At 56.8% G+C, this 6,225-nt stretch overlaps 1 pseudogene; it reads left to right on the top strand.

Moving 5' to 3' along the window:
- Positions 1-1,077: 1,077 nt before the first annotated feature.
- On the top strand, positions 1,078-1,895 carry LOC139680817 (GTP-binding protein Rhes pseudogene; annotated as a pseudogene).
- The last annotated feature ends 4,330 nt before the right edge of the window (positions 1,896-6,225 follow it).

The following is a 6,225-nucleotide window of genomic DNA, read 5'->3' on the forward strand; positions in this document are numbered from 1 at the left end:
CTAAATGCTGGAACTGGAATTGGCTATGGAAAGCAGACCAACTGCACTGAAATCACAAAACCCCACACATGCACAAACTTGGGATAAAAACTTATTTTAACTTTTGAGCGAGTTCCCATTGTATTTGCATGTCACATAAATCAGCCTCTGAAACAACTCCAGCATGGCATGGAAGGTGCCTGCTGAGGAAACACACCCAGATGGGGCAGTCTGCACCTCTAAAGCAACCCCACTCGTAGGTCACAGCCGCTGTTCCTCCCCATGTCTGCCAGCATCTGCTCCCGGAGATCGCGGTGCATCGTTTTCAGGGAGATTTTATTTCCCCTCCTGGTTAAATACTTCATAAAAATCGTGGGATAACTGACAGCTGAATGTGGAGGTTATGACGGATGGGAGAGCTTATTTCCCCCCTCAGGCCAAATATTTCATCAGTTCACTGAAGACTTGGGCACTTTTGCAGCAACCCTGTCTGCAAACGAGTTCCCAGCCCAAGGTAAACACAAGGAATGCTGCAGGTGCCGTTGTCCAGCCCCTGACATGCCTGGCCTGGAGCCACCCAATGGGTGGGGATCGTCACTGAGTGTCCCTGCTGACAGCAAGCCCAGGCCAAGGGGCACCCATTAATCTCCAGGCAGGACAGCAGTGCTGAATGGCTGCGGTGCTGCGGCTCCCGGCGCTCCCAGCAGCCGTGGCGGTGCAATGAGCGCGCTGTGCTCCAGGGCTGGAGTGGCTTTCCAGGGCTGAACTCTGCGGATTGGTCCGGAGTACCCCAGCTCTCCTCCCTCCTTGCCCTCCCTCCTTCAGCACCCACAACCCACTGGAGATTGGACAGCTTGGTGCCACATGGCAGAGAGGCACCAGGATAAAAAAAAAAGAGCTGGACTTGTGGATCGTAGAGTCTGCAGCAAAACAGCCGGGAGAAGTTTGCAGAGCGGTGACACCAAGCTCCTCTGGCTGCTCTGAGTCGTTGCAGGGGAGGACAGACAGACAGACAGAGGGACACTGGGGCTGCAACCACCAGGGACACCTGTGGGGTGAGCACCGGCTGCGGAGCATCCTGTCCCCTCTGTGCCAGTCATGTCCCTGGTGGTGAAGGAGAAGAACCACGTCCGGTTGGTCTTCTTGGGTGCTGCCGGCGTGGGAAAGACATCCCTCATCCGCCGCTTCCTGATGGACACCTTCGAGCCCAAGCACCGGCGCACAGTGGAGGAGCTGCACAGCAAGGAGTACGAGGTGTGCGGAGCCACGGTCAAGGTGGAAATCCTGGACACCAGTGGCAGCTACTCCTTCCCGGCCATGAGGAAGCTCTCGATCCAGAACAGCGACGCCTTCGCCCTGGTCTACGCCGTGGATGATGCTGAGTCCTTCGAGAGCGTGAAGAGCCTGCGGGAGGAGATCCTGGAGGTGAAGGAGGACAAGTTCCCTCCCATCGTGGTGGTCGGCAACAAGGCAGAGAGCGGCGGCGAGCGGCAGGTGCCGGTGGAGGACGTGCTGTCACTGGTGGAGCTGGACTGGAACAGCCGCTTCGTGGAGACATCGGCCAAGGACAATGAGAATGTCCTGGAGGTGTTCAGGGAGCTGCTGCAGCAGGCAAACCTGCCCAGCCGGCTCAGCCCTGCGCTCTGCAAGAGGAGGGAGACCCTGCCCAAGGAGCAGGCACTCAGGCCACCCATGAACAAGACCAACAGCTGCTCTGTGTGCTGAGCCAGCTGCCCAGGGCCGGCAGGAAAGCACTGGCAGCACCGGCACCAGCTGGAAACAGGTGGGCTGGGTGGGGAGAGGCATTGCCTCAGCCAAAACTAACCCTTCTGCCTCCCACCCCTTCCCTCCTCTTCCCCATCCATCCCACTGGAAGTGGAGAGGGTTGGAGGTGACAAGGAGGAGGGAGCTGGAAAGGTGCTGGTTGCTGGGATGGTGTGGGGAGGGGGTGAACTCCAAAAAAAAGTGGGAAGTTTACCTGGGGAATGGCCATCTGTCAGCCAGAGTGCTATGTGGGAGCAAACAGGCACAAACAATGAGGCTCTGGCCATGTGCATTGGAAGGCAGATTTGGGCACCTGCAGCTGCATCACCCCTGCTGGTGCCACTGTCCCAGGGAGCCTTCCTGTGTCACCTCAGCCCAAGTACTCACACCTCCAAGCTCCCGGCACGGCCACGGCAACCATGGCAGATCCAGTGTCCAAAGTAGTTCTGAGTTTGTACCCGGCATAGAGCATGAGATAGGGCAGTCTGTGCATCAGTTTGGTTTTCTCTATTCTCTTTTTGTTTGTTTTTTTTTTAAGCATTCCCAATAAACACATTGTGAAAAGTAGACCTGGAAAGTGCCTCTGTTTCTTTCTCCTGTATTTCAAGTGCTGCAGTGCCCAATGTCAGTGTATTTTGCTTTCTCTCCTCCAAGCTCCGTTCCTATTTGGAGTGTCCTGGCACTGGAGGAGCCTCCCCAGCTCTCCAGCCTCCCCTGGCAGCATCAGGACATTCAGTGTTACAATTTTCCTGGTAATTAAACCACAGCAAAGTTTTTACCAAGCAGGAGAAACCAACAACAAAACACCTTCTCACCTCTGAGTACAGAATATAACAAGCAGCCATTAAAAGACAGCTGATCCACTGAAATAAAAACACAAACACGTTAAAAGGAGATAATAAAGAGTGCACAGAAAAGCACAGCAGGGCCCTGTTTGCTGTGCTTAAGTGTGTGCTGCACTGATTTACAGTCCCCTCACACAACCCATTCTTGCTGTAATGAGCACTTCACCTGCCCAGCAGCCACACACACACCAGAGATGTTAAAACTCACTGAGTTAAAGAATCGACTCCCCTAGTCCAGACCCAAGGGAGATGGGCAGTGTGGGGTCCCCAGCTTTCAGAAGCCCAGTCCTATGGGATGGTGTGCCCCTGCTCTGTTGGGCAGGCACATGGTGATCCCAGAGGAGAAGGTGCCAGCAGGGAAAGCCCATGGGAATCACTTACTGGGCCACTCTGTTACCACATCCCCTCTGGGTGCTGCTGCAATGACAGTGACCTCCAGGCAGGCAAAATACTTCTCCTGGAGTCTGGAGTTCGGTGTGAGATGAGGTTGGGGGGCCAGGCACTGGTGGGGGGCAGGCACTGGTGGGAGGCAGGTGGCAGAGGGGACAGGCAGGTGCCAGCATGATCTGCTGCTGCTGCTGACTCAGGTTGCCCTCATCTCTCTCCAGTTCACAGCCACATACCTCGTGCTGCCACCAAAATGATCTGTGAAGGTCTGTGGCTGCCTCTGATCCAGCACCTTGGGAACACACGGAGCCACTCAGGACAGAGCCCTTTCCTAGGGAAAATGGGGCTCCTGCCTGCAGGGAATGGAATAAAACCAGTTCACTTTGGGCAGCTGACCCGATGTGGTGTCCACCTGCCCGCAATGGGGATGGGCGTGAGGGATGCAGCCACAGGGATGCTGCACTTTGGTGGCACCCACCAGTGGGGACATCTGGCACGGCTGGACAGGGACAGGGCTGTCCATGCCAGCCCTGACCACACTCAGCCCTGGCCAGGGGTGCCCCGGCTGTGGGGAGGCAGCCCCATATGATGCAGTGGTTCCATGAGCCCACGTCTCACTAACCAGTTGGCTCTGCAGGAGTCCCACACCTTCCAGAGAGGGTTTATGTTTGGGTTGGATTATGCAGCATCAGAACACCAGGCCCTTTGGTTTACACTAATGCTCAAAGCAGAAAAAACCTCTTTGCAGTGTAAAATGAGGATGTTCATTGCTGGGATGAGCAAGGCTGGCTGCCAGCCCTTCCTATGCAGATCCATTATATGGACTGGAAACAGCTCCTGACATCTCAGAGGGCCCAGCAGCCTCCCCAGGCTCAGGCTGGCAGAGCCCCATGAGCTGTCACAGAGAGAGGATCCCCTGTGTCCCTCTGCTGCCTTCCCTGGGCAGAGCAGTAACCCCCGGGGGCTCCAGGACACCCAACCCCAGCCAGCCCTGGCCCAAGACCTGACCGAGATGCTGCAGCTGCAACGGATGCAGAAACCAAGATGCTGGAGGTGCTGAAGATGCTGGAGCTGCAGATGGAGATGATGGAGGTGTTGGAATTGTAGAGGGAGATGATGGAGGTGTTGAGCTGCAGATGGAGGTGCAGGAGATGCAGATGGAGGTGCGGGAGGTGCAGAGAGAGGTGCAGAAGCTATAGCAGGAAATGCTGAAGGTGCTGGAGGTGCAGGAACTTCCGACGCAGTGCTGGACCCTCTCCACAGCCCCAGCTCCTGTCCCTGCAGTGCTGGGCTCCAGCAAAGAGCGGCGCCATTGGCGGAACTCTCCAGCAGCACTTGCCCCTCGCCCAATGCCTGTCAGACTTGTACAGCCCCCTCCCACCCGCTCCCGGCCCTGCCAGCCGCGGGATCCCCTCCCCGGGCCGCCCCCAGCCCCGCTCTCTCCGGCCAAACAGGGCAGAGACAGGGGCAAGGATGCTGTGGGAATGCAGGGCAGGGATGCTGTGGGGATTCAGGGCAGTGCTCCCCAGCCCTTCAGCCCGCACCTGCACAGCCCCTGTCTGAGCACTTACAGTTTGGGGCTGTTTTGCATCACTTCCATGAAATCCTGTGGAGATTGCAGTCACCTCGCTTGGATCTGGGGGTCAGCCAGCTCTGTCTCTGCAGGGACATGGTATGGAGCTGGGGTTGGCAAGTGTTTGCCATGCGAGGGCTCTGCCAGGGCAAGAGCCTTTGGATGCCTCCCCCCTGTGCAGGATGCAGGGCAAGGGAGGGCAGGCAGGAGCCTCAGCCCTGCCAGGCACCGTGCTGTGCTGCAGGAAGGCTGTAGAATAGCTCCAATGTCAAAATGCACCCAAAGCAGTGCCTGGTGCCTGTCCCAGAGGAGCAGTCTGGTGTGTGAGCCCTGTCCCAGTCTCTGCCTGTGCCCATTGCTGTGCTGGGGCTCCCTCAGCCACAGCAGGGCAAGAGGTCACCCCAATGCAAATGTGCCAAGTGGGGTTAAAAACAGGCAACTCTGATGTCTCATGGCTTGAGGGGTGTGTGTACAACCTGTGTTCAGGCCCTGCTGTGGCAGAAAAATGCAGGCAAGGGTGGTCCCGGGGTGTCTGATTCACACACAGGGGTAGTAAAGCCCCACTGAAGGCTAGAGCCAGCTGGTACCTCTGTGTGTCTGTACAACGTGGTATGCTGAAGGGCTAAACACCTGCAGCTCATTTTCTTTCAACAAATGGCAACAGGCAAAATGGCTTTTCCCTCCCAGACACCAGTCACAGGTACAGAACACAGCACAGCTGCAGTCCCGTCCAGGGGATGCAGCGTGTGACAGACGGGGCCCTGCACACAGGTTGGCTACAGCTGTCCCTGCAAATATCACACAGGCACAGCCCTAATGAGATGAGCAAAATTTGCCCTTCCTTCTGCTTCCTCTGCCAGGAGGAGAGTACAGCTGGGGCAGATGCTTGTGCTGAAGCTTCAGGGGAAAGACTGGGGAGAGCAGGATCCATTCAAGCATCCAACCAGGTCCCCCCAGCTCAGCTCTGTCCTAAAGCACTTGATTGTCCAGAGGAGTTAACTGTCCCCTCGGGTACTCACAGCCACTGTGGATCAGGGGAACAGCAGATGAAAGGGCTCTGGCCTCCAGAGCAGCTCTTGAAGCCTCCAGCATGCAGGAGATCCAGAGTGTAGAGGGGAGGGTGTCCATGACTGGCCTGGAGCAGTCAGGGCTGCTGGGGGCTGCTGTCTCCATTAGCTGATGCACTGTCTGGGGCACAGGATCCAGGGAAAAGCCTCAGTCCCTCAGTCCCCAGGCACAGGCATGACATGGCTGTACCCAGCATGGCATCCCAGGCGGCAGCACTGTTCACTCTCCTGATCCCATTTCTGGGGTTGGAGGGGCTTCATCACCTCATCCTCTCAGTTGATTAGCTGTGGTTTAAGTTGGTTTTCCATGTCATATCCATGTGTAGAGGGCCTGGTACTGGGAAAGGGAGATATTCTACAGGGCATGAGACTGGGACAAGGACACGGGGCCCTGCCCCTGTTGGGTGACTGTGGGGCAGTTGCTCTCCCTGCACTGGGCTTCTCTGGAAATCCCAGCCTGTCCAAAGCAGTGAGGGCCGTGAGGACACACAGGGCTCCCCAGAGCTGCCCTGGCTGCTGTTGATGCCTTTGGTGCTGTTTTTCCACAAAAGACATCCCAGCAAACTTGCAGAACCAAGGGCTGCTCCTTCCATTCTCAAACTACCAGAAA

The sequence above is a fragment of the Pithys albifrons genome, chromosome 19, assembly GCF_047495875.1.
Source record: "Pithys albifrons albifrons isolate INPA30051 chromosome 19, PitAlb_v1, whole genome shotgun sequence".
NCBI lineage: Eukaryota > Metazoa > Chordata > Aves > Passeriformes > Thamnophilidae > Pithys > Pithys albifrons.